General features: G+C 40.6%; 1 long non-coding RNA gene across 1 annotated transcript in view; it reads left to right on the plus strand.

The window, feature by feature from the left end:
- Positions 1-26,293, plus strand: part of LOC140224549 (uncharacterized) — a 74,001-nt gene that overhangs the window by 47,085 nt on the left and 623 nt on the right. The window lies entirely within an intron of this gene.

A 26,293-nucleotide genomic window follows, 5' to 3' on the forward strand; every position in this document is an offset into this window, starting at 1 on the left:
AGACAAAACAACTTTAAGATTGTAAATTTTTCCAAAGAAAAAGTTTGTAATATGCAACTTTCTGATATTGTAGTGAATAACGAAGTACCTTGTATACTCAAACATTCCAGTATCAAACGAACGTCAAACTTTAAAAGGTCACGTGACGAAGGGCAAGTTGAGAAGTTTTAAATCAAAATAATAATTTTATCTCATAGCACTAGACACCTTTCAAGAAAAGGTCAGTCCAAGTTTGATGCTGTTTGTACAATATTGTTGGGATTATGTTAATTTTTACTCTGACGAAGGAGCAAAAAGGGACCAAAACCTGTCGTGTTTCGGCACGGTTGTGACAGTGCCACAAAATTGAGGCACTGGATGCGAAAAGGGCACTTCTCGATTGCGGTGTTTCAGAATCCATGTTGCTAATTAATCATTTGGAGAAGGCTTTAATGAGTGATTTTTGAAAGAATATTCAGTGACATTTTTAGTGAAATCTATGCATTCACTTTCCAGTGGCGTGGCGTGAATTGCGATTTATCGATTGTTATACCATTTAAACCTATGAAAAAAGATCGATTATCAGGGTGTTCGCAGCGAACACCTTAGTAATCGATTATTTACCATAGCTTCAAATGGCGAGATATCGATAATCGATTATTCACGCCACGCCACTGTCACTTTCCTTACGATGAATATGAAATATTAGAGGAGACTCTGAAACACTGCAACCAAGAAGTGCCCTTTCCGCATCCAGTGCCTCAATTTCATTGGACTTGAACTTTAATGCAAGTCTGAGAGACCTCAGCTTAGTAAAGATGAAAACAGACTCTTAGCACTGTAAACTTTTAAAAAATACTATGAAGCACAAATGTAGATTCACAAGAGTCTAAAAAAATTGGAAAAATACCTTGTAGAATTTGAAGCATAGCAGTGATGTAGCAGGAACAGACATTATTTTCTCAGATTTTATATCATTTTATTAGACAGCCACCTTTAAAATGATGCTGCATAAGGCACTTTAAGCGGCTTGAGAGCAGTAATCGTTGCTTGCTTGTGGTTAGCCGTCGTTTTGTTTCTGCAACATTCGTGCAACAATTATAGATGTCTTGGAGCAGTGGCTCGCGTTCCAACTAATTCGCCTTCAAAAGTCGTGCATGCAATTTGAGCGACTTGAGAGCAGTAATAGTTGCCTCCTGCGAATTTGACCACCTTCCAAACGTTTATTGGATTTCCGCATCATTCACGGATCCATGAAACTCTTGAATATTTCAAAGATTTGCAATTTACGCGTTGCCTTCCATAAAATTTCGCCAGTAACACGATCAAACTGCTGGTGTTCCCTGAAATGAACTCGAAATTTCAAGGAAAGCTTCCGAAGTCGAAGTCGTAATGGAAGGGATCTATCACGCCACGCTGAGAGTCCACCGCTATATCTTGTCAAACTCTCCAGAGATAGCACTCCGCACCAATGAGGAGTAAATGCATTCGCAGGGTTGTCACTTTGTTTTGATACTAATAGCTGAAAACACGGCTACCCTCGCATATGTGCATGGAGAATTTGATCAGATACAGGGGTGGACTTTCAGCGAAGCATGGGAGATCGCCTCCATTACGACTTAAGGTAGGGAGATTTTTTTGAGCTTTTTATTTATTTTTGGTAAAGCCAGTGGTACCATCGTGTTCGTCGCAAAATGTTTAGTACTTAAATCGTAAAACCTTGACGTATGCAAGAGCTCCGTTCTATTTCCTCCAAATTTTCAATCAAAAAGGTAAGCAAAGCATTGCAAAGACTGTCTCCACCTACCGGTTCCTTTCAAGGATTCTCCTGCTTCTGCATTTACTCGAAAATGACTTCGGGTGCTTTTTCAATCTTTTCCCTCCTTTATCTCTTCTCCCACCCTTATCAGGTACCTCTTAAAGACCTTTCTCAGGTCAAACAAACCCCCTTCTTCCTCTAGTATATCCGGACAAAAATGAGAAATACTTGAGATTAAGCAATTTAATCAATCTTCAATGTTGAACAATGAACATTTTCCTTCATTCACTTATGATTTACTAGACCATGATTGAATATTTGCCAGAAATCCTCTCTTACAAAGAAATGCAGTTTTAGCTGATTAGTTGAGCGAAAAGAGTGAAAGAGTTACTGAAACTGGATGTCAGGTTTGAATTTTGACTTTCCCTCCTTCCTTCAGTTTTGAGGCACATATAAGGCGCCCCTGGACCTCCTTCCTCCCTAGGACCAGGACGTCATTTATGGGCAGTCACCGAAATCGTAGAGCTGATAAAAGGCAGTGACGTCATTTAATGGACCCGACGACAGGGATTCGACCTAAGTCGATCATGAGCTGCGACTCAGGTAGAGTCAGGGCACTCCCTGATCTATTCTATCCCTGAAATCCTGACGTCATTAATTACAGACGGTCCCTGAAATCCTAGAATTGATTAAAGGCAGTGAAGTCACATAATTGACCCGATGATAGGAAATCGACCTGGGTCGACCATGGTCTCTGACTCGAATGGAATCGGACGAGAAGCACGCGGCGCCTCATGACCTTCTCCTTTTCTTGAGACTCAGACGTCATTCGTCATTACACTAGACGATGCCTGAAATCCTAGAAGTGACGTCACCAAGTGTACCCGATGATAGTGAATCAACCCGGGTCGACCATGGGCTGCGACTCAGGTGGCTTCTTGATCATCTCCTTTCCTTAGGACCCCGACGTCATTTATAGACGGTCCCTATATTCCTAAAATTAATAAAAGGCAGTGACGCCACTTGATTGACCTAAAGATAGAAAATCTGCCTGGGTCGACCATGGGCCGCGACTCGGACGGGAAGCACGCGGCTCCTCTTGACACTCTTCTTTTCTCAGGACCCTGACGTCGTTTATAGACGGTACCTGAAATCCTAGATGTAACGTCACTGAAAAGACCTGATGATAGGGAATCGACCCTGGCCGACCATGGGCTGCGACTCAGGTGGCACCTTGACCCTCACCTCTCCTTAGGACCCTGACGTCATTTATAGCATTGGCGGATCCATCAAATTGGCAACCCTGTTATTTCTCCTTTTAAATCTACGGAAATGTACAGACTCTTGAAGGGCCAGGTGCTCGGACATGAATCGATTATTTAACATAGGTTTGAATAGAGGAAATCCTACGTTGCCAAATTGCTTGATCTGCCCCTGATTTATATATGATGTTTGAAATCCTAGTTATGACGTCACTGAATGGACCTGATGATAGGGAATCGACCCGGGTGGACCACGGACGGCGACTCAGGTGGAAGAGGACGATGGGCACGCGGCACGCGCTCGGTGGAATCGGAATCGGAGGCCGAGGCCAGATGGCGCCGCGGGGCGAGAGCGTTTCGCGGCGGCGGCGGTGCGCGGCGTGGTGTCTCGCGCGCCCGATGCTGGGACCCTGCGTCTTAGCTGGCTGCCTGGCCGGCCTTACGTCTTCAGTCCTTAGTTGACGGCAGTTCTTTGCACCGAAGTTACCACGATGCGCAGGAGCGGCCCGCTTAGTCGCCCGTCCTCCCCCTTATCACGAGTCTGACGTCGCTCGCGATCCACCTGGCTTTTGCTCAATCCCCCGCATCCCTCCCCCCCCCTCCGCGGGCGCCTACCCCCAGACGCCGCGCCCCGGTCATCAGTCATCTGCCCAATTGTCAACGCATTGATTACTCCCGATTTCAGTCTTCCAACCGCCAACGCCGCGCTCGCGTCTTCGTCCGTCCCCAGCGCGCTTTCCCATTTTCCGCCGCCTTTGAGACTTTTCCGCCGCTTTCGGCTTTTCTCTCTCTCGACCCTCTGTGCTGCGCTCCGCGTTGCATCGCGTTTCGTGCGCGTCCCAGACTTTTCCCCCTCGCAATGTTCCGCGTGTCGGTGCTCTTCCTTATCAGTATACTTTGATCCGTGAGCGAATCCGTGCAGATGTTATGTGTCTTCGGGATCACCCTACACATACAACCCATCAAACTTCTCCGACAGTTACCCCCGCGACTCTCACTCGCTACCCCGCGTCTGTGATTAACTTTTTTCGCCCGTCAAACTCAGTTTTGTGCTTCTCGTGTTCACCCTCCTTCATTTTTAGTGTTCGTAGTTTTCCCCGTGATATTCACCTAAATATTTAGTCATGTTTTTAAGGTTTTGCTCAATTTTATAATCATACCAAGTTGATCATTAGTATCCTCTCTTATTTCATCGTCTGAGTTTTTAGTGAATTTCAAATCTTGTGTTATTATTTATCTTGCTACTTTCTGTTTGGAGCTACCATCAAACTTATCCCTCGAGAAGAGCTGTCTACGTCATAGACATGGTAAGTTATGTGTGAAATGTTCCTTATAAGAAAGGGGCCATCCAACAAGGGTCATGCTTGTAATCCCATAGAAGCCATGTGTGGAAAGATTGAATGTTTTTTTTTTTTTAAAAGGATGGCTTACTTCTTATTGTAACAATATCTTAGACAATGTCTTGCACTGGTAAAAAAAAAACCTTTTGGACCAATGCCGCGGTGCATTGACTTAAGAGTGCAGTTTCTTGTCGCCGGATTTAAGAGTCTTGAACTCTTGTTTCAAGCGGATTTTGCATTGAAACAAGAGTCCAGACTGTTAAATCCGGCGACAAGAAACTGCACTCTTGAACCAAGAGGTTTTGTTTACCAGTGTGGCATACTAACAATATGCTACGAAGTTACGGATATTTAATTGAAATTTTTGGGGTGGTTTTAAACATCGGTGGCACGACCCACTGTTCGCTTACTGTAAGACTGTATTAGGACAAATGACAACCTTTAGAGAAATCATGATCGGATTTCATTATTTACCCTCATAATATGACAACACGTTGCGTTTAGGAGGCTGAAAACCGCATGTCACTGACGAAGTTTTCGTTTTACATTTGGACTTGTTTCTGTGAAACGAAACCAGAGACAGGTGGGGAAGAAGGGGTGCGCTCGTTAGTAGACGGCCTTAAGACTGAATGGGAATTACAGAGCGCCAGTGACGTCAGCGGTGACAGATTCGGAATCGGGGACGGGGCTCTTTAACTCATGAGCCCTGTCCACAACGCTGCTGGCACATGCCCACGGCTCATGAGCAGTTGGCGCTTAGTTCCGTTTGGTAGGATGGGAAATCCCGCTTTTCCATTTCACCAAAAGGCATCATGCCCACTCTTACGTTGGTTCATAAGCAACTCACCACGAACGCACCTAACAAAATGTACATCGGTAAACCGATCACGAGGACTCTTTGATAATGACTTGAGGTTTTTTTTAAAAAAAACAGAAAAAGAAAAAAATTAAAACAGCACTTCAGGCATCCTGTAGAAGAATCTAAAAGAATTAAAATATTGATAGTTTTAATTTAGACGCTCGCGTTGAAAAGATAAAAAAGGGGAAAAAATACAAATTCTTTTTCTACCAAATGAAACTAAAGAATAGGAGACATAAACAGACTCAAATCGACTCATTATGCTTAAAACAGATTTTCATATTTTAACTAAAATGGAAGCCATCGTACAAGAAAAAGGCTGAGTCAATGTTATAGAAGTAATGTCACTCCAAAATTTGCAGCTTTTTAAGGCACATTTCAACAAAACTTGAACTCTCGGTTTCATCAAACTTTTCTAATTTCTTGTTGTGGCCATGACGAGATAAAAAACCTGAATACGGGAACTGGGCCCGTTATCTCACATACTGGATGATAAAATAAAAATATAGCGAATCTTTCGACATGATTTTCTGTACTTCTCTCTTTTTTCCTTTTCTTGTTAAGAGTTTCAAAGGTGTTATGTTTCCACTCAGAAATGAAAAATCGCAATATCTTACTCAGTTTCGAAACTATTTGTGTCGCTGTTTACATCTCTTTCTCTCTCTTCCTCAAGGCGGTTTAACGAGGGCCGTTTTTGAAACCCACGGTAAATTTTGTCGATGAAACAACCACGGGGGTTCTTTTTTTTTCACTTTTTGGACAGAATTAATATTTTCCCCAAAAATACCGAATCTGTCGAACTTAGGAAGAACGCCGCACGAGCCTTCAAGCGTTGTCAAATTTCCCTCGATTATACTACAACGTTTTAGATAAATTTGTGAATATTTTTCTACCGATTTTTAAGAGGAGGTAATCCGCAATCCAATCCAAAAAATCTGAAAATGCCAGAGGAAGATGCCTTCTCTTAAATTTTCTCCAAAATGAATATTTTATCTCGAGCAATCTGACAACCATCGAATGTTTGTAAGGCGTTTTTCCATCATAATACAGTTATTGTAATGCCGCATTTTTTGGCCCTGTATCTTAACAATATCAGGGAGTTGACACTCCCTCATCTCACTTAACACCCCCTGTCGCCAACCTCTCACTGGGCGTCCCCTACGCCTCCTCCCAGGAGGAACCCAATCAAGCATCTTTTTTGGCAGCCTCTCTTCCGTCATCCTATTGACATGACCATACCAAACGCCATACCGAGCTTTGTGGCGATTAGGTGTCGCAAAGCGCCAAAGAGCGCTATAACAGCGACTCGTATGTATGTATGTATCTTAACAATAAAAGGGTCATTTTCATCCATGATGTGCTGATACATCTTGCATCACCGGTAAATGTTACGCGGTACGGCTCATTCTGTTTATCAGAGTGTTCATTTAGCCTGAACATATAATATGAGGGACTTAGTAAGACAAGTGAGATAAAAACAGTTTTTGGAAAAAAAATTGAGATATTTATGATTTCAACTGAAGCTGGTCTTAAAGTATATATTCTTAGGAAAATTCACTGCTTAAATTCAATTTTTAAGCATCGAAAAGTGAATTTGAAAATTCTTTTCAACATGAAGCTCCATTTAATTTTGAACGTTTAAACACGCATTTTTGAAAAATCAAAAACTTCACGTACCTCACTTGCCCTCCAAGCCCCTCAAATGAACCAGAGTCGGATAGGAACTCGAGTGAGTTATGGAAAAATTCGTCCGAGGGCCCATAATCCCATATCGGCCACGGGCGGCGGCGGGAGTCTCGAAGCCGCAGCTTTAAGATTATACAATGCTCACGCATTGATCTGCGAAAGGGGCAATTAAAAGACAAAGATAAGCGTGGACGACTGCATTTGAACTAGTGGCCGACTTCCTGCATTTCCTTTGCCGCGCTCCTTTTTCCTTGCCTGCTCGTGCAAAAGCCGGAGCGCATTCCACGGAATATGCAGCGTTTCTCACGGACAGAATGACAACAGCTCCTCACCTTTCTCCCGTTCACCTACATTTCTCCGCGGTTCCCACATCCCACCCTCGGACTTCCTTCTTCGTCGACCCGACCCGACAATTTATCCGAGTTGTCTGCTCGGGCAAGAGTGAGCGACCTCTCCGACGCTCGAATTCAAGCTCGGACTGTCCATTTGCCTACTCCCGGCGCCGGCGTCGCTCAATTTCGCTTTTGTTCTGCGCCATGTAACTCCTCCGAACGGACTCTTGTTTATGTCAGAGGGTCACCGGTTACTTAATCAGTCACTCACCTCACCGGGGGCTTCCTCCGCGCCTTTTAATCCTCCAAATCGCCACCGAATTTTAAGTCGCTCACTTTAAACTCCCTCTACGGCACTTCGGAGAAAGATTCCATCGTCTAGGAATTTGCGATAGAAAATTTGATCGCCTCATAACTGAAGGGTTATTCGATAAAGGGTCACTTTGATTACATTTTGCAACAAGGAACCACTATTTCTGGCCCATTTCAGAAACAACATACATCTCATTCGTTTCCCTATGCAGATATGTGCTCTTATGGGAGAGCAAGGGATGGTGGTTCCTTACTGCAAAATGTAATCCACTTATGGATTTGTTGCTGCTCAGATTTTCCAGCTTCCGATTCGTTGACCTGCAGTCAATCGGAAGGTTTTAATTGGAGTCAGGGCGATCTAAAAGTTCGATCCATCAGAAAAGGTGACGTCATGACTCCGCAGAATACTGCTTTGCCAAGGAAAAACGCTGTATGAACTTTTGGAGGTTGCCAGATTTCTCGTGATAAAACATTTATTTTCGAAGAAATTTATGAGTATCTTTTTTGAGATTGAATTGCGAATAAAATTCTGTAAAAGCTCGGAAGAAAAATATTCACAAGTTGTCCCAGAAATTCGTATTTTATCAAGGGAAATTTGGCAACGCAGAAAGCTCCATCCTTCCGTAGCACGGCAGAGTATGTGAGGAGTATATCCATGGCCAAAGTGCAAAACCGCGTATCTCTATTGCGGTGTTTCAGAATTCCCGCTCCTATTTTCAAGGAAGCTGTCAAGATATTACGTGGACTAGTTTTCCAAAGAAAACCTAAAGTATGACAGGAAGTCTGCAACGTCGCAATAGCAGCTACGTGATTTCGCACTTCGGCCATCGATATACACAGTATGTTAAATATTGATTTCGGAGGTTAATGTTCAGTGCAAATTTTACTTTTTCATAATTCATAATTTCAATGAGATGCATGTGAGAAATTCTGAAGAGGAAGATATAAAGTTGAATAAAAAGAATAGACGAATAAAATAATGTTGATCTAACTAGTTCATACCGGTGCTGTAAGTAAATTTTTATCTAATTAGTGCACTTTTTATCGTAGTCAGTAAATACAACTAAGATAGTATGTTGGAACCGACATCGAAAGTGATGATGACCACTGCCCGCAAATTATTCTGGAACATTTAATTTAGCGGATTATCTCACTTGCTTCACTTTTCGTGACCCATATCAACCATATCGAAGCTTCAGATCAATCAAGCTGACCCACTCCGAACATGGTTGCCACAAAAACAAAATATTCCCAAATTTTACCGCACTGGCTATTGAATAAGACAGTCGGTAACCATCTAGCAGGTGCGGCTGTCTCGTAACATATTATCTCATATTTGTAGCAACTCATTCGTATCTTCTCAACTCGGCGTAATCAATGCATTTAAATGAGGTGTTAATGTGAATGACCGGACTACATACGCATCAAAATAAAATATCTTATAAGCGGAAATAATGGTCACTCATTTCGTAACTGTATTAATACCTCCTAATGAACCGTACCTAGCTTAAAAAATTGACAATCATGGCACAGTATGGCAATCGACTTATGTTTCCGTTTAAGGATGCAGAAAAATTTTCCACACGTAAAAAAATAGTCGGTGCTGATGACAGAACCCTCTGTTCACAGGGCCCCTGCACTTTCTTTGTTGTACTTACAGAACTTTCCTGTTGTGAGAACAGAGCTTCGGTCACAGAGCACAGAGCACAGAGTACTCTGTCCTCATAACGGTAACTTCTGTAGCTGTAAAAAACAAAGAAAGTGCAGCAGCCCTGTAAGCAGAACCAGTGTAGGTATGCTATACCGAAAAATTGAACCAATTTTCAGTTGGCAGAAGCAAAAATATCCGAAGAAAAACACAGTTTCTACTTGTTTAAGCTCCGATTTTTTTTTTCTAACACGCGTCCTAATTATTTACTGTTGTTTAAAAAATTTGAAGTCCGGACATTGAATCGGCTACTAGAATGAAACCCATTGTCTTACAATAAGATTGCTTAATCTACTGTCTGTTAAGTGTCGTCAATTCAATATTGTCACCTTGTTTCCATCCTACATGGCAATGCAAAAAATCTAAATCCTCTTGGAAGTGTTTGATCGGCATTTGAAGCATTTGATGATCTTACATATGCTGCAAATTCTTAGACTTGTCTTATGGCGTTTCTGGTTTTTCAAGTATACCCATTTGGGTCCTAATTTATTCGATCCAAAGATGGTATTTTTATCAAACTATATAACAACTCGATCGCAACTGAAACATAAATGCAGGCTGATGATTGAATGCCAGTGCAAATAATTTTCCGTCTTGACAATGGCATCCTTAAGTAAAGTAAAAAGGAGATAATAATTATTGCCGGTTTTCAAGGATCCTGAGGCATGAATTTTGGATGATCATCCGGGCATCCTACTGGAATAATGCCTCCTAATCAATCGTAAGTCACAAAATTGGCAATCATGACAAAGTATGGCAAAGTATGGCAACTGGCTTTTATTTCCAATTAAGTTTGCAATTTCCTATGCTACCAAAAAATTGAACAATGTTTCACATGAGTAATGATATCATAACATGAAATAATTGTACTTCTTCAATTAGAAAAAAACTGATACGACGAAGTAAATTGTCTTTCTCGCGGGGAATGGACGAAATTAAACAATTCTGTCACAACCATGAATACTACATCAAAACGAGTGAAACTCCGTCCTTATTTTTAATTCTTTGACTCAACAAATAACTTCCTCTCCACGCATCAAAAAACTGTAATGAACAACTTTTCTGGCATTCTTTTTTTAAAAAGACATTAAAAGAAAATGATAAATTAATTTTGTTTTCAATTCAAGAACGCAGAAGTACTCCCCCCCCCCCACCGATACTGAATAATATATAGAAATGAAACTATTTGGGTATCGGTATCCTAAATGGGAGTATTTTTGGGAAGTTTGTCCCCCGATCATATTCATCCTTCTTAATTTTTATTTGATCGTTTCATAGAAGAAGGCGTTTTTGGGATTTTCCGGAATTTTCCTCGAATTTTGGGCAATTCTCCCATTCCCCATGGTGTCATTTGCGGATCTTTTAACATTCAGAATTATTTAGGCTAAAACTCTCTGAGAGCATCAACGGGTTCTTCCAGCAAGTTTAAAGTAAATTTACACCGTTTGAGATGTTCTGATTAAGATTATCAAAGTAGTCTCAACGTTGGCCAAATGAAAGTAGTATTTCAAATAGTATAGACGAAATAACGTCACAAATTTAAATTTCTCAAACTATATTCGGGGCTTTCCGTAGTGGCGTGGCGGCGTGGCGTGTTCTACGATACATCGATCGGTATGCTATTTAAACCTATGGAGCAGGGTCGATCAACAGTGTTCGCAACGAATACCTGAATAATCGATTCTTAACCATAGTTTTCATTTCGATCATTCACGCTTCGCCACTGAAATTTCCTAAGGATATTCTTCGAATTTCAGGCAAGTTTCCAGTCTTTCACAATGTCCGTCTCCGGATCATTGAAAATTCAGGATATTTGGAATTTATTGGGATTCCCTCAAAGCTCAACTATACGCACCAACGATAACATGTTTACATTTTTTTACAGTGGAATTCCTCCTTGCTTACCCTAAGACAAAATGCTGGCTTAATTAAAACAGCAGTATAGAATCAAATCCTCATCATCGATCTCTTCCCCCTCCCCACCCCCATTCAAAAAAAAAAAAAAAAAAATTGAAGTGCATCGACATTTTGAGTCTTGAGGCTTTTTTTTACGCGTCACCATCTTCTTCTTGATGAGTTCGTCCTTCCGGCAGATTCGTCGTTTTAATCCCAGTGTTTTTCGAATATATTTTAAATAATTTCAATGCGTATTTTTTTGAAGATGCATTCGTTCGTAGCCTGAGTACCGCGAGTATTTTCCAACCTCACGCGCGATTTCCGCCTCTATTTTCCCGCTATCGCTTGTCTTTAGCATCCCTTGTTTTCTTCCTGAATTGATTCGCCTGATTTCGAAAGTAAAATGAAGGGCTCGGTGCGTCATTGGTTCGAGTTTTATTCCTCGGATTAAAAACTTGTCATGGTAATCAGGTGATATGACAGCCGAAACGTGGAGAGATGGAGCGTCCCTCGTTTTTTCCACGCGTCAAAAGCTCACGTAAGAACTGTCCGTATCGTCTTTTATATCTCATTCTTTTACTGGACCTTCACTCATTGGTGTCGACTGAAGAGTTTGCCGCAGTTATAAATCTCTTCCTTCCTTTCTTTCTCGTTTCTCTCACTTACTCCAATACATAAAGGTAAGCCATATTTTGAAATTCAGATCCTTGCATCAAACCTAAATCAATATTTCTGTACTCCGAGGGGGTGGGGTAGGGGTGGTAGGAGGGGGTGGAGGCAATGCTGACATTTCCCGGAATTAATTTCGAAATTCGGAACTTTTTAAGTAATCGGAACTTTTCCCGGGATCTTCTGAGTCCCTGGAATTTTCAGCTATTTTCGGAACTTCCTCAAAGTTTGCGGTTTTTCGTCAGTTTGACCATTAATTTGGTCAAATTTAGGGACTTTTTGATCAAAGTTGACGATCTTCGAAATTAAATCCGGTGTGTTTCGCAATTTTCCCCCGGAATTTTTTTCGGAAAAAATCGGAATTATTTCGGAATCTTTTGATGAAATAAAATGGCAGCACTGGGTGGAGGTGAAAATGCTCATTCTATATAGTCCTTGATCCGGTGCACTCAAATCGAATTCAATTATTTGAGGAGGTAAAACCCAAAAAATGAATGCATTCCCATAATAAACAAATTGAATGATCTAATAATCTAATTGCCCTCTACAATTTCTTTATCATCAGGTTTCAGCCGCAAAAGAAGCCCTCCTTCCCTCGCCAACTTTTTACATACACTCAGTTTCATAATTCTGAATATTACATGCACCCTCTTCATCTTACTATTTCCCCCTCCTTCCGCCTTTATCATTCTAAGTGGAAATGTTCTAGCCTTTCATTTTTTACCCACTGAAATGAAAATCTGACAAAATCATCAGAAAAAAGTTAAAAATTGAATATTCCATAAAAGGAATCTATATTTACTTTTTTTTAAAGATTCATTTATTTAACGGTACTGTACTTTTCTCAAAATTGATAGTTGAAATGTTGGTGAGGCGAGTTTCTCTACTCTTTGTTGCTCATCTTCTTCCGGGAACTTGAAACGCGCCTACATAGAGAATAGCTGAGCGCCTATTTCATGCGAACGCATTAGAGCTCAACCGCTTGTTTTTCTATGCTTTTTTTGCTTGTTTTTCTCTTTTAATCTTAGGTCCTTTTTTATCGTAAAAGCTCCTTAATTTTTTAACCTTCAAATTGAAATCTGACGAAATCATCAGAAAAAAGTCGGAAATTCAATGTTTCACGAATGGAATCCATGTTTACGTTGACGGAGGCGGGGGATTTTTCTCTCGGTGTTTAATTGTATTGCCGGTCATAACTCTAGTAATTATTAGGGGCGGTTGCCGAGAGGTGGTCGTTATAGTTATGAAATACTTGCGTGTTGTCAACATACATTTAGCAAGCGCAGCGGCTCGGAGATGGGACTCATTTTCTTCTTCGGCATCGGTATGCTTTGTCATTAGCCGAGGTTCTTGAGTGAAACACTACTGTTGAAAATTGTATTTTCAACTGCGAAACAACTTGACATTGGGTAATTTTAGTGAACACTCGCTCGGATCGCAGAATTTAATTCCAGTCGAAAGGAAACCGCGGATTTTAATAAAAAGTCTGAACTTTAAAGAAGTTCAGGTTTATGTGGAATACCCGCTTAAAAAAACTTCGCTCCTATTTTCGCGATCGCTAAAAACTCAACGATGAAATATGATTTGCGATTTTATATATAATATTCTCCTGTCTGAGATCTGATTTCTCATGAGCAAACCGCTATAAGGGAAATCCATTTAATAAAATATCGCATCAATTCCTGACTCACCAAAATAAACATCGACACAACTTAAAGATTGATGCGGGAGGGTAAATATTAATATTGAAATGTGATCAAATTGATTTTATTTTGCTTATGAGCAAAGAAATCATAGTTTCGAGCTGGCAAATGTATTTTAACCGGTCTTGGGAGCCGAAGGCTACGGCAACATTCCTTACCAAAAATGAATGAAAATCAATCATTCCTTCGACTGCCTATCATGAGTGCTAATTATTTTCACCCTGACTCCCATCAAAAAAACCGAGCCACATTTATGTAGACACCTTTCTATATTCTGAAAGTCATACACCGAAACCCGATAGTTAGTTTTACAGCGAAACTTACGTAATTTTTAAATTCAACTCTAAAATAAGCACATTATCTGCTCGTAACTTCATTGATGAGTTTTTTCCGATTGGCGGGATCAAAAATTTCGAGATTTCTAGTGCAATGACTCCCTGAAAACTTCCCTGTCTGTTGAATCGCATTATGGATTATTTGCTAGTGTCAAACATTCTATGAATTCTATGTTGAATAAGATACTTCTGAATGAACTGGGCATGCGAATATCGTTGGTTTCTGAAATGAATAATTATTAGAGAAGATATGATTGTAAATGACCTCATCTGCTATATAAGAAAGTTGCTTGATGACACCATGAGGCAGCAGATTGTAACAATTTTAAAATCCATAAATACTTCCTAAGTACTTCATATCAGAAAAAATGTGAAAAATACTGCGAACGCGGCTTATTAAGAGCTCTCAGGCGATGCGATACAATGTTTCTGTGCAATTCCTCCATCGCCATAATCTGTATGCAAATCATAAACGCATCGATTCACAAAATACTCCGGAAATAATCGACTGAATAGATAATTTAGCTCTACATTAAAGAACATATCGACGGTGAAACTACCAAACCACGTATCTCGGTTTGCGACGTCGCAGACTTCCTGTCATACTTTATTTTTTAAATGAAAAACTACTTAACGTCCAGTCTTGAAAATTTCTGTGATTTTTCCTCTTCGTGCGGAGAAAATTCTGTGAAAATTTCAAGGAATGATATTGATTTGATCTACTTCAAAAAAATAAAATGGGAGCGTAGATTTTTAAACACCGCAAACGAGATACGTGGTTTGGTAGTTTCACCATCGATATCCTCTATTGATGGCAAAAAAATCGAACAATCCTCTTATCAATCAAATAATTTGTTTTTATTTGTAATGTTTTATCAAATTTTGGCAACTCTGATGGTAAAGCGTGGCGACACAGCCCACGCGACACTAATGTCTCTGTTGTCAGAGCCAGAAATAGTTTGAGAGGATTTCCTCGTTCCTTGGGGAGTTTTCCGAGTCGCGGGTGGATTTTGGCAGCGCTGCACGTTGATTGAGTCTCGTCTCGCTGAGTTAGTTTCCTGACCCACAATTGACAGCCGAACCGAGCATTCCTCATAATCGACCTAACCTCGGTACCAGGTCTGGTCAGGCCACACTTATAGGCCAAATTACCAAAGAACTATCACATGGGTTTGGAACTCATAGTGCAGTTGAGATAAATCACTCACATTCGTCTAAGAGATTTCTCCCCTAGCAAGACAATGGATCGTATTCGATAGTGGTTTGATGTATCGTTTTGTCCAAAATAATAGAACATAACCTCAAACAAAAATTTTAGTATTTAAGTTGGAAAAGCTGGAAGTGGAAAATTCCTAACTATTTCACTATTTTATACTCCTTTTATACTCATATGAATCAAGAATCTATCACAAAAAATCCGTTCCCTCAGATTTCTCAATTGACTTCTGAGGCTATGTTTACATGATGAGCCAATCAATATCGATACAATCTCACCTGTTTGATGTATCGAATACAATCTATAAATCTCGCCAATCTTAAAAGTACATCCTCCCAAAAAGTGATTTTAGTTGGGTACATCGCCCATTCCCATACGAAAGAACGTGAACCCATTCGGAAGTCGCAAATTTTCTTTGACTCTGAATTTGGGCCGGGAGAAATTTTGTCTATTTCAGAACCACTTTGAAGTAATTTTTATTCTCTAAAATGGGGCTTTAGTTCCTCTTTCTTCAAGTGGCGAGGCGTGAATGATCGATTATCGATATTTCTCCATTTGAAGCTATGGTAAAGAAATCGATTACTAAGGTGTTCACTGCGAACACCCTATTTATCGATCCTATTTCCGTAGGTTCAAATGGCAGATCAATCGATTTATCGCAAATCACGCCGCGCCACTGGTTCAGGAGTCGAACCAAATCTTAGCGCCCACGCGCGCGTGATGACGTAGTCGCGTCGTCGCACAGTGGATCGAGTCAATTATAGAGAGGTCGAATATGAAATTTTTGACTAAAACTGCAAATTTTCGATGTTTATTTCGTCACATTTTAAATTTTAAGGGGTATTTTAGGTGCAAAATTTCACGAGAAAAGCAATGGAACCACTTTGAGAACCTCAAAGTCTTGTATAAACGGAGTTGTAACTTTTAAGGTTTCCAAATTTTGCCCATCCTCTCGTATTGACTCAATCCACTGTGCGTCGTTTCAATAGTGTTCCCAGCGCCCGGTGCCGGTCATATACCCTCATCATGAACTTCTCATTTCCCTCTTCACACCTGCAAGCTTGACCTTCGTTTGCCAAACAGAGACCGTCCAAGTCGCGTTACCGGTAAAATCAAAACAAAAGAGGAGCTAAAATGATGTAAGGTATCTTCTAAGAATACCACTGATTACTAAAATCAGTCTGCCGACCCGTAAATTATTATTTACTACGGATCTATGTGGCAAACTGAAAAATTTTCAATTTTTCCCCAACTGAATCGAAACCTTTAGAAAATTAGAGTATCGATAATTAGAGGAGTTTTTTGTGGAGATAATGCTGATCTGAGAAAAAATCCATTAAACTCCCTTAAAATCTTCAGAATCATCATTATTAGTAAGGCTGTAACTCTAAACGGAAGCATCCATTACGTCGTCTTCCATTGTGTCAAGTGTATAATATAATTTAAGTATTATGGAATTCAAAAAATTAAGTTTCAAAGTTCTAAATTTCGATTGAATGAAATGTACACACTTCTAATCTTACACATACTGCCATGTTGAGGAGAAACGCCGTATGATCATTCGGCTGTTGCCAAGTTATTCCAGAGTAGCCTTTCACCTTCGAAAAATGTTAAGAATATTTTCCCTGGATTTGTTCAGATTCCGCTCGATTTTTTTTCCAATTTCAGTGTTTTTTTTGTGTCTTGTTCATCTTGTGTAAAAAATGTTACCACACCGAGAGTGGTCAGTTTTTAGTTACCTGGATTTATTTGCTTTCCCAATCCGCTCTCACCTAAAGTGAGTCTCCCTAACACGAAGTTTTTGAATTTTTTTTATTTTTATCTCATCGAGGGAAAATTGGCAACGTCCAAAAGCTCACACTGCTTTTTCCTTAGCACAGCAGTTAAGGCCTCCTTGACCAATGTCATTTTAATAGCTAAAGGAGGCGTTAAGGTGTAAGAAGCGACTAAAAATACGGCTCATAGACTAGTATCGAAGTCGATGTGACATAGTGCCCCTGTAGTCCACGCGCCATTAATAATTATTATCGCTTTGAGTTTTGAAATGGTCGCTGGCGCGGAACCTCTATGTCAGCTCTGGTCTCTGCTATGGTGTAAATTAATCCCGCCAAGGCAAGGTCTAGGCTTAATTTCCAAATGCACGGTGAAAATTACCCGAGGTGTCTTTCTCTTTTTTAGATGAATATTTGCTTCCTCCCTTCAACACGAATTCACAAATCAACTTTCCCATTGAACGAAATATTACATGATCATTAAAGGTTTTTGTTGACTTTGGTGATAGAACTATCCAAAAGCCGGTGTAATGTGTCGTGTTCGCGTTTTAAAACTCGTGAAAATTCTCGAGGCAGCACACAGAAACGCACGCATGCCGTCGTGTCGTCCCGGGTGAAAGAACGTAACTACATTTCAAGGTTAAAATTCAAAATTTCAAATTGTTCAAATTTTCAAATTTTATTGAAAAATTTAAGAATGCGTGAGTGCAATTTTGGTCCAGAATGTTTCTGATTTTGCATGAGATCAGAAAAAATCGGCAAAATTTAAGTTAGATATGCCATAGATTGTTCCGGTACAACTCCAATTTGCGAGCGGAAATTAGGCAAAATTGAAATGTAGTTAACTTTGTTTGTGAGGGGAGCGACGATACATACGCACATCCTGCACACATCTAATTTTAAACGAAAATTATGATTTGGAAGAAATAAATAGAAGAATGAAGCGAGCTAGATCATGTTTAAGTTTTTTATTCACGCATGATTCTCATTTCAGGGCTGTTCGGTGGCGCATGCAAGAAGTTAAATCTAAACTTCATTCCTCACTTGGAAGCTTCAAATTTAGCTATCTACAGCGTAAATCTTTTGAAAATGATTCTTATTAATATTTATAGTACCTTTGATTTTAAATTACTACCCAACGCGATCCTAAATCAAACAAAAATTGGCAATACGCAAAACGGAGGGTCATAAATATTGTATACAATATCCGTGAACCCAAGAAGAACCAAAGCGGAAAGGATTCAGGGTTGACCTCGGCGAAGGGACCAAATTCAAAATCATAAAGCAAAGTCAATATCTCAGAATCAACAATTACAAGCATATTGCGATGCAGAGGAAATTAATGCTTCAGCGGGAACGTTTCAGAGGCTGCGCACACCCATTTATATTCAAAACAATCAGGAAGAAATTAAAGTTTTTATTGTTTTGTTTTTCAATTGAGTTTTACTCGGTGTAACCCCTTTACAATTGCACTGCTGTTCGAATAAATAAGTTTAACGCGTTTTACAGTTTCACCTTCCGAGTTCCGATTTGACTACATCCAAACAATAAAAGTGCAAGTGGAAAAAAAAGAAAAAAAAAGAAAAGAAGCTCTCATACGTAAGAAAGAGAGAAACACACTACGACCAGCGGAGTCTTTCGGTAAAAATTGTATTTTTTTTTTGAATAATCAAGGAGTAACAAAGAAGGGGAGAGAAAGAGAGGAATTAACGTTTTTGACTGATAAAAATGTTTGAACGCACACAATACAATGCGTGTACAACCAAGTTTACGAAGCATTTCAGATGGCAAAATTTTGCTAACTTCGCATGAATTAAGCGATAAATACGAGTATAGTCTTTTGAATGATCTATTAGACGTTTTGAAACAAAAGACGGTAAGGCGAAATAAACCACTCATTAAGACGCACTCGTTGAACACAAACTAAAATGCTAATTTTACGCCGGGTACCTAAGTAACTAAAGGAAAGGGATTGATAATATAGTCGAATCAGTACTCGACGTCCCTTCGTGCAGAGGGCTCAAAATTTGAGGGTTGGGAAATGGTTAAAAATGACAGGAGTCTTCCCTTTCTTATAAAACTTAATCATTACTACTTAAGCTCTCTGACTTCGTAAATTTTCATTTTTATCACGATCTGTTCTACCGTCCCATTAAGCCATTTCTACGATTCTCGCGGCAATCGACACATGACAGTCCGTGAATGAGCCTGATTTATTCCGGGTTTTGGAAATACAGTGGACTCTCGATAATTCGAAATTGAAGGGAATCGGCTTTTTCTTCGAATTGGCGAGGTTTCGAAATAAAGAGAGTTCGAATTAAAGAGATTCCATGTAGAAAAATTTCGAATTAGAGAGGTTCGAATTATAGAGGGAAGGCGCCATCTGAATTCGAATTATAGAGGGGCAAATAGACGGATTTACGCCTAAAGGTCTTTAGCTCAAAGGTCAAGCTCTTTCAGACACCCAGGAACATGAACAGTTGACTTCGAATTGTAGAGGGAATGTACCGTCTTATTTCGAATTATAGAGGGAGGGCCATACTTACTTCCCACATTTCGAATTACAGAGAGAATTTTCGTCGCAATTTCGAATTATAGAGGGCCAAGCCAGCTTTAAAATTTCGAATTAACGAGGGGAGAAAAATACATTGATTTTCTTCAAATTATCGAGAGATTTTCAAGGGAAACAGACTTTCCTTCGAATTAACGAGGTTTTCGAATTATCGAGGTTCGAATTATCGAGAGTCCACTGTATGACTCGGGTTGTTTTTTTATTTTTTCTTCTTTTTTATAACGTAATAAAGTTTTGAATTCATCCGTCCAAACACAATAAATATTCATTTTGTGTCGTCTGTCATTCTACAGATCTATACCGGGTTGATTTGAAAAAAATAATTACTGGCTGTATTGATATAGTATCCGTTCCGGGCTCAGTGTGATTTCCATGGGCATCATGGGTTCCATGGGAACGATCCCTAGATGAACCCGCTCTATTTCTATTAATCCACGGGTGCTCGTTGCGCGGAGCGAGCGCCAAGGGGTCCGGGCCGTATTGCAGCCAGGGGGTTGCCCCCTAGTTTACTCTATGTATTAAAGAGACGAGCGGTAGGCGGAATTCGTCTGAATCTAAGAACATTTCTTCCTTTTACGAGAGGAATTTGACTATTTTCGTAGGAACTAGGGCCCTCCCGGGGAGGGGGGGGGGGGGGGGCTGGACGGCGAAGGCGAGATTGAGTGGCGGCGACCTTGAACTCGGTGCCGTGTCGCGCGACGCGCGGTGCTCATTACTAGGGCGTCCCGACGCGTCGCGTCGCGACGGCGGATGCATTCAGCGATTTTGCTTGGATTCGGCGTCGGTCTCCTCACGAAGGTATCATGCGTAAGACCGACAAATCGTTCGGAACACTCCGTAATGACGTTGCGTCACATCGACAGGATCGCTCTGGTTTTTCGGAACGTCTTCGCTCAAACGAGGGCAATGACACCAAATGACACCATTAAGAGATCCATTTATGATTGGTGGGCTTTATGAAGCTCTTATGATAAAATGAAAAATAAAAAATGTTACATCCAGTTGATTCAAAAAGTTAAGATAGCAGAAAATGAGGTTATACTTGTACTAACAGTTTTGAAACCAAAGTTGTGCGTTACGTTTGTTACGTTAAGCGCGCGTTAACGTTATCACTGCGTTTGCTCTCTTTACGGTTCACAAATCTTGCTAGTGTCTTGGTTAGGGACAATGGGTGTAGGATTAGTAAGATGACCAAGCACTATACTTACTTTTGACTCCTGACCCCTAAAAAGTTTTATTTTCCTAGTAAATTCATTTTTTATTGATGGAAATATGGCAACGTCTGGAAGCTCATAGGCCGTTCTTCCTCAGGACAGGAGTATAATGATACGAAGCAGTTCCTAGAAGACAAAGGACTCCATTGAGCGGCGTTCAAGAGCCAGCGGACTGATTATTGAAATTGATGGACAAAGCTATAGACAAAGAAGACATAGGGAGTATGGAGCGATCCTATTGGTTGAAATGGGTGGTTCCTATAGACAAAGGGAGAAAATGATGGACTAACTGTCGGGTCTCTCGTGGGTTGCCGTTAGTTAGTCTATTACCTTCCTCCTTTGTCCATTGCAACCACTCGCTTCTACCAATAGGATCTCTCCATATCTCTTTTGTCTTCTTTGTCTATAGCTTTGTCTATCAATTTCAATAATCGGCCCGCAGGAAAGCATGGGTGCAATGCAGAGATGGCCGCAAAGGAAGAGCATGGAATGGGAGGCGTGAGTTGCCGCCTTGCGCGCCACGAACTTGGGAATTGGCTAGCGCGGTGGAGTGGAGTGCGGCGCGCGGCGGCGGCGCGTAAGGCGTAAGATTAGGTCAGTGGGTAAGAGAAGTGAAGAAACCCGACAAGTTTCACTCTTAATTCTACGAAAGGAAGAAGCTATTCTAAGCTGGCCGTTTGCCTGATTCTCGCTGTTGTCGAGTCCATTCCGTTTCCGTATGGGAGCATGCGTTGCGGCTGAGTCGCTCCCGACGTGTGGCAGCCGTGGAGGCAGCCTCCGAGCCGGGCCCGCTCCACAGTGGCGCGCGGCGCGGTCTACGCACGCAGCGCCCGCTCCGCACCGACTCCGTGACATAACATTATGTCATCCACCGTTGCTCTTTTGCCGCTGTCCGAGCCCGCTGCTCCTGAGTATGGATGCTGCCCCAGTTCGTTGCCAAATCTCGTCCATCCATCCTCTATTGCCGCTCCACATAGTTCAAAGTCTCCGTCTTTATGGCATAGAGTACATAGAGCCGTAATGTAAGTGGGAAAGTTGGCGCCGCTTTTCAGCATTTTCCAGGTCCCGAATTCCGTGACTCCTGTGTGACGCCGGGTCACTTTTTCGATACATAATCGATTGTCTTCGATACACGGGGACACGGCCATCCAATGTAAACAAAGAAGATAGGAATTACTACGTATTCCACACCGCCATTTTGGATCGAAAAAGTAACCCAAGCTCGGCACACACCGGGCTCGGAACTCGTCAACCAGAACATGGCGCCAGCTCTCCCATTTACGTTACGACTCCATGTACTCTACATGGTTTATGGTTACTTTGGATTACTTTGAGTTCCTCGGTTAGTGCCAGTACATTTATTTTTCATCTAGTCGAACTTACGGCCGATTATTGAAATTGATATAGACAAAGCTATAGACACTGAGGACAAAAGGGATATGGAGGGGTCCTATTGGTGGAAGCGAGGGGTTGCAATGGACAAAGGAGGTAGATAATAGACTAAACGACAACCCATGAGAGACCCTATACAGTTAGTTCATCATTTCCTCTCTTAGTACATAAGAACCACCAATGTCAACCAATGGGATCATTCCATACTGTCTATGTCTTCTTTGTCTATCGTTTTGTCTATCAATTTCAATAATTCGTTGGATCGCAATGTTGATGGTGCAAGAGTAGCGCTAGCCACTCACATCGTTTGTCAACCTCTGAGTGACAACGAGAGCAACAAGAATAGGGACAGCATTTGGAGACTTAAACGCACGTTTAAGAAAAATGCCGGTAGAGGTCTGTAGATATTCTAAGGCGACTTGCGCCCCAATTTTTAACGAAGCTGCAAATTTTCAACCCAAAAATTTGGTCCATGTGACCCAAAGAAAACTAATCAAGAAATATTGACCGTACGTTTGGGTTACTTAGTGATGTGTTCTACTTCCCATAATAAACACAAAATATCGGTTACTTTTTCTCACCGAGTTGATGCTCTGGAAAAACGTTTATAATACATTGCCCTATTTAGGAAAATACAGTATGTATGGGAAAGGAAGCATACTGTAAGATTTTTTTTTTAGTTGTCACTCTGAGGAGCAATATTATGCTAAAATTATGACAAAAATTGGATTATGAACTTGTGAAAATGCGGATGAACATGAGACCTATGTCTATGAGGCATCACGCAGTTGAGCCAAGATTAAAGTCGAGTCTCTGAAACTCTATTCTTCATTCACACTGTGTTCTCCCTTAGGAGGGCACTATGTACGATTTTGTTTGAAAGATATCTCCATGCAATTTACTGGGCTTGTACTGTAGATAAGCTTCTTTTGCGCTTCAGAGCGTCGACAAAGCTAAAATTGCGCCACTATGTACGGTCAATGGCTATCAACCCTCTGAAATGTGTGTAAGCAAAATTATTTTACAAACATCAAAGATCATAAGCTTACTACGCAGTAGGCAGTGCCCTTTTCTTGGCTTCAGTCTCTGGTCCACGTTCCAGTTGAAGCTATTGCACTCTCACATTCCAACGGCGAATCATTCGCCAAGGATCGTGTGTTACATGTGATTGAGTGGTTAGATGTTCTCTCTTTTATAACAAGTACTTCCCACTGGTCCATCTGACTCCTCATTATGGTCCCACGTGAACTCGAGGTATAAATATACTTTGTAGACCTCAAAATTATGACACTGTGGAGGAGGTGTAAAAATAAAAATTTGAAATGCATCCAATGGAGGGAAACTAAGACAGACAGTGAGTAATAGAATTTACATACACATAAATAGTGTTAAAAATTGAGTGCATGTGCGCAAGAACATACTTTATCGATAGAATGTGAATGGACCGATATCGGCATTTCTCCTAAACGTGCGTTTAAGTCTCCGAACGCTAGTGAATATAATCCCGTAGCTATAACCGGCACAATTGTTTTTAGAACATATTTTATAAATAGAATGTGTACATACCTGTACCGGCATTATTTCTAATCGTGCGTTTAAGTCTCCGAGGGTTAGGCTCGTGAGCCTAACAGTTCCGATTAGTGCCGTCACAATTTGTTTCTTATTAGTCACTCATAAACTGAAGAACTGTTATTTAATGATTTTGTAGTCAAGCATTGAAAAAACAATTGATATCCTACTTTCAAAGGCCTTCATTTGTGATCATTTATGGAAAAAGGGACAGCAGTCCAAAAATATTTAAAATTAAGTCATTGATACCAAATCATAGAAGAGTATTCTCCGATAATTTTGGACCGAGAAAAGCTTAAAACATCAGTCCAAATCAAACTTACGCGGATTTTAAAGATCGAGGTTTATAAAAACGTGATTCCGGGGTAATCTAAGCACAGTTATTTTACACCGTATCAAGGGTGCGAAATCGCCACAGTGTAATGCAACTTTGCGCCCTCTGATGACACAAAATTAAACTGAACTGATCGCATCATTATTTTAGGAGATAAGACATTATCCTCAGATGACAAGTCCAGTACCGATATTCTGACCCAATCTAGCCAGGTAAAGATAGCTTTACTGAAAATGTTGCCTTCAGGGAGTAAGGCACTTTTCCCCGTCGATTTCCAATAATTGTTTTGTATACGAGAGAACCATAGATTTCAGAATCCTCACCGGTAATTTCATTGAAGTTTTCTTTTAACTTAGGTTGCGACAGCTATGCTTTCAGTTAAGATTTCTCACCACATCCACCCGATGTTAGGCAACTGAGAGATTTTCATCCGTGGACATTTACGCATGCGCACGGACACCTTGCAGCATGCGTGGCGTGGCGCGATGCCGCCTTACGGAGAAGAGCCAAACATGCATTCCGGGGTGAGCCGCAAGACGCATAAGAACACGCACCAACCGTGGCTCACCATAGAAGTGCACTTGGGGCTCTCTTCCGTAACGCGGGAGTGCGGTGTGCGGTTGCCCGGACGTCATGCGATCTTGAGATGCGGTCATCCATTCAGATGGCCTAGATGAGATACCACGCATTTTCATCACAAGGAAAATGAAGGGAATCAGAAAACCATAAACGCACTTTGTGTTACTCCGCCAATTTGGACTTCAGATAAGTTCATAAGGTTAATCATTTGCGTGTCCTCATCATTTTCTGGCGGGTGGTCATTCCTCAACGCGCAGATGATCGCGATGATCTGCTCGAAGGGCAAGGTAAAATATGCCTAATCTAAGCCTTGAACATTTGTTTTTCCCAGTTCAAAAATAGAGGATATCACTTGATTTTCAACAATTTTATCATCTTATTTCCTTGTTTGTTTTTCGAAAGGTCATATCTAAGCTTCCTCTAGTGTTAATATTTGTATTCGTCTCTTTGAACTAGTGGCTTTTTTCACTCTCTCTTCGTCCTTCTCTTCTTCTTCTTTCTCCTCATCTATTTTACTTTCCTCTCCTCCCTCCTCTTCGATTTATTCTTCCTATTTTTTCTTCGTAAGTCTTATTTGTCCGTCTCAAAGTGACGAGCACAAATTTATAGAATGATACTTTCAAAACACTCGTCAAGTTTAAAAAAAAATAAATAAAAATAATAATAAAAAAATATATCTAAAATAATCTATCATCTTCCGCTGAAAACAGATAGCTTTCTGTCCATTTCTCAGGTGGTTGTCTAGGTAAACTTTTTTTTTACATATATATGTGAATGAAAACCATAATTTAAACGACAAAATACGCCAGTAGGAATACATTACTACTTTTTCCGGAAAATTAGATTTTGAAAAGCTGGGTGAACCTCTTTTTAATTACAATTTAACGACCTGACACTACAATTACGATTAAATGACCGAAATCGAAATGAAGGAGTGCGACCGTAGAAAAAAATGAGAGAAAAAAACTTAATTGCTACCGATAACAAAAAAACTCCAGCATTAATTGGTTATTGATTGTATTCGATCCACTGATAAAAAGTAAAGTTTATTATCTCCTGGCTATCACAGCGCTTGAGTATCAACCAAATCTATGCTTGGAGTGGAATGGTTGGAGGAAAATTAAATTTTAAGGAATTAATCTTCAAATTAGAATTCTCATCATTGCTAGTATGCAATTCACATTGCATTACTCTAGCTGCAAGTGAGGATAGGCAGAAAATAAAGTTGTAAATAACATGGAGGTGTATAAGGTGAGAAACGACGTGACAGAGTAGAGTATTATGGGTGCTGATGCACTTTTACGATCATATAAAGTACCTCGGAGTGAGCTAATACATTTGAGGCAGAAAAGTATCACGTATTCCCGTTCTTTTTTAAATGCTGCTCTATCCTGCCGCGCAGCGATGTGTGGCCTAAGTGTCCCAACTGGCGGCATTTAACTACAAGCTGCTTTTTATGAAACTCTGATCACCAATGCAGCGTATTTATCTTACAAATTCTCTCTTTGGTTGCCATATTCACCAGCATGATTTAGACACGCTTGTCTTTACATTCGTCAAGAATTTGGCCGGAAAATGTTAAGCCAATATGAATTTGATAATTGCCACATATCAGCCTCAGGCAGACGTATGTCTCGGTTCGTTGTATCCAGTTGATTCAAATGATTTTTTTCACCTGCCATTGAGAAATAAACACGTAAAGCCAAGATTTAGGACTTAGGCCATTACCTCACCTTTTCTGCAAGGGGCAAGAAGAGAACTGTGTGAAGTGGTGGCCACAGTTTCGAAAACAGTCGCAAAAAATC

The sequence above is a fragment of the Bemisia tabaci genome, chromosome 4 (assembly GCF_918797505.1).
Source record: "Bemisia tabaci chromosome 4, PGI_BMITA_v3".
NCBI classification, from domain to species: Eukaryota; Metazoa; Arthropoda; class Insecta; order Hemiptera; family Aleyrodidae; genus Bemisia; species Bemisia tabaci.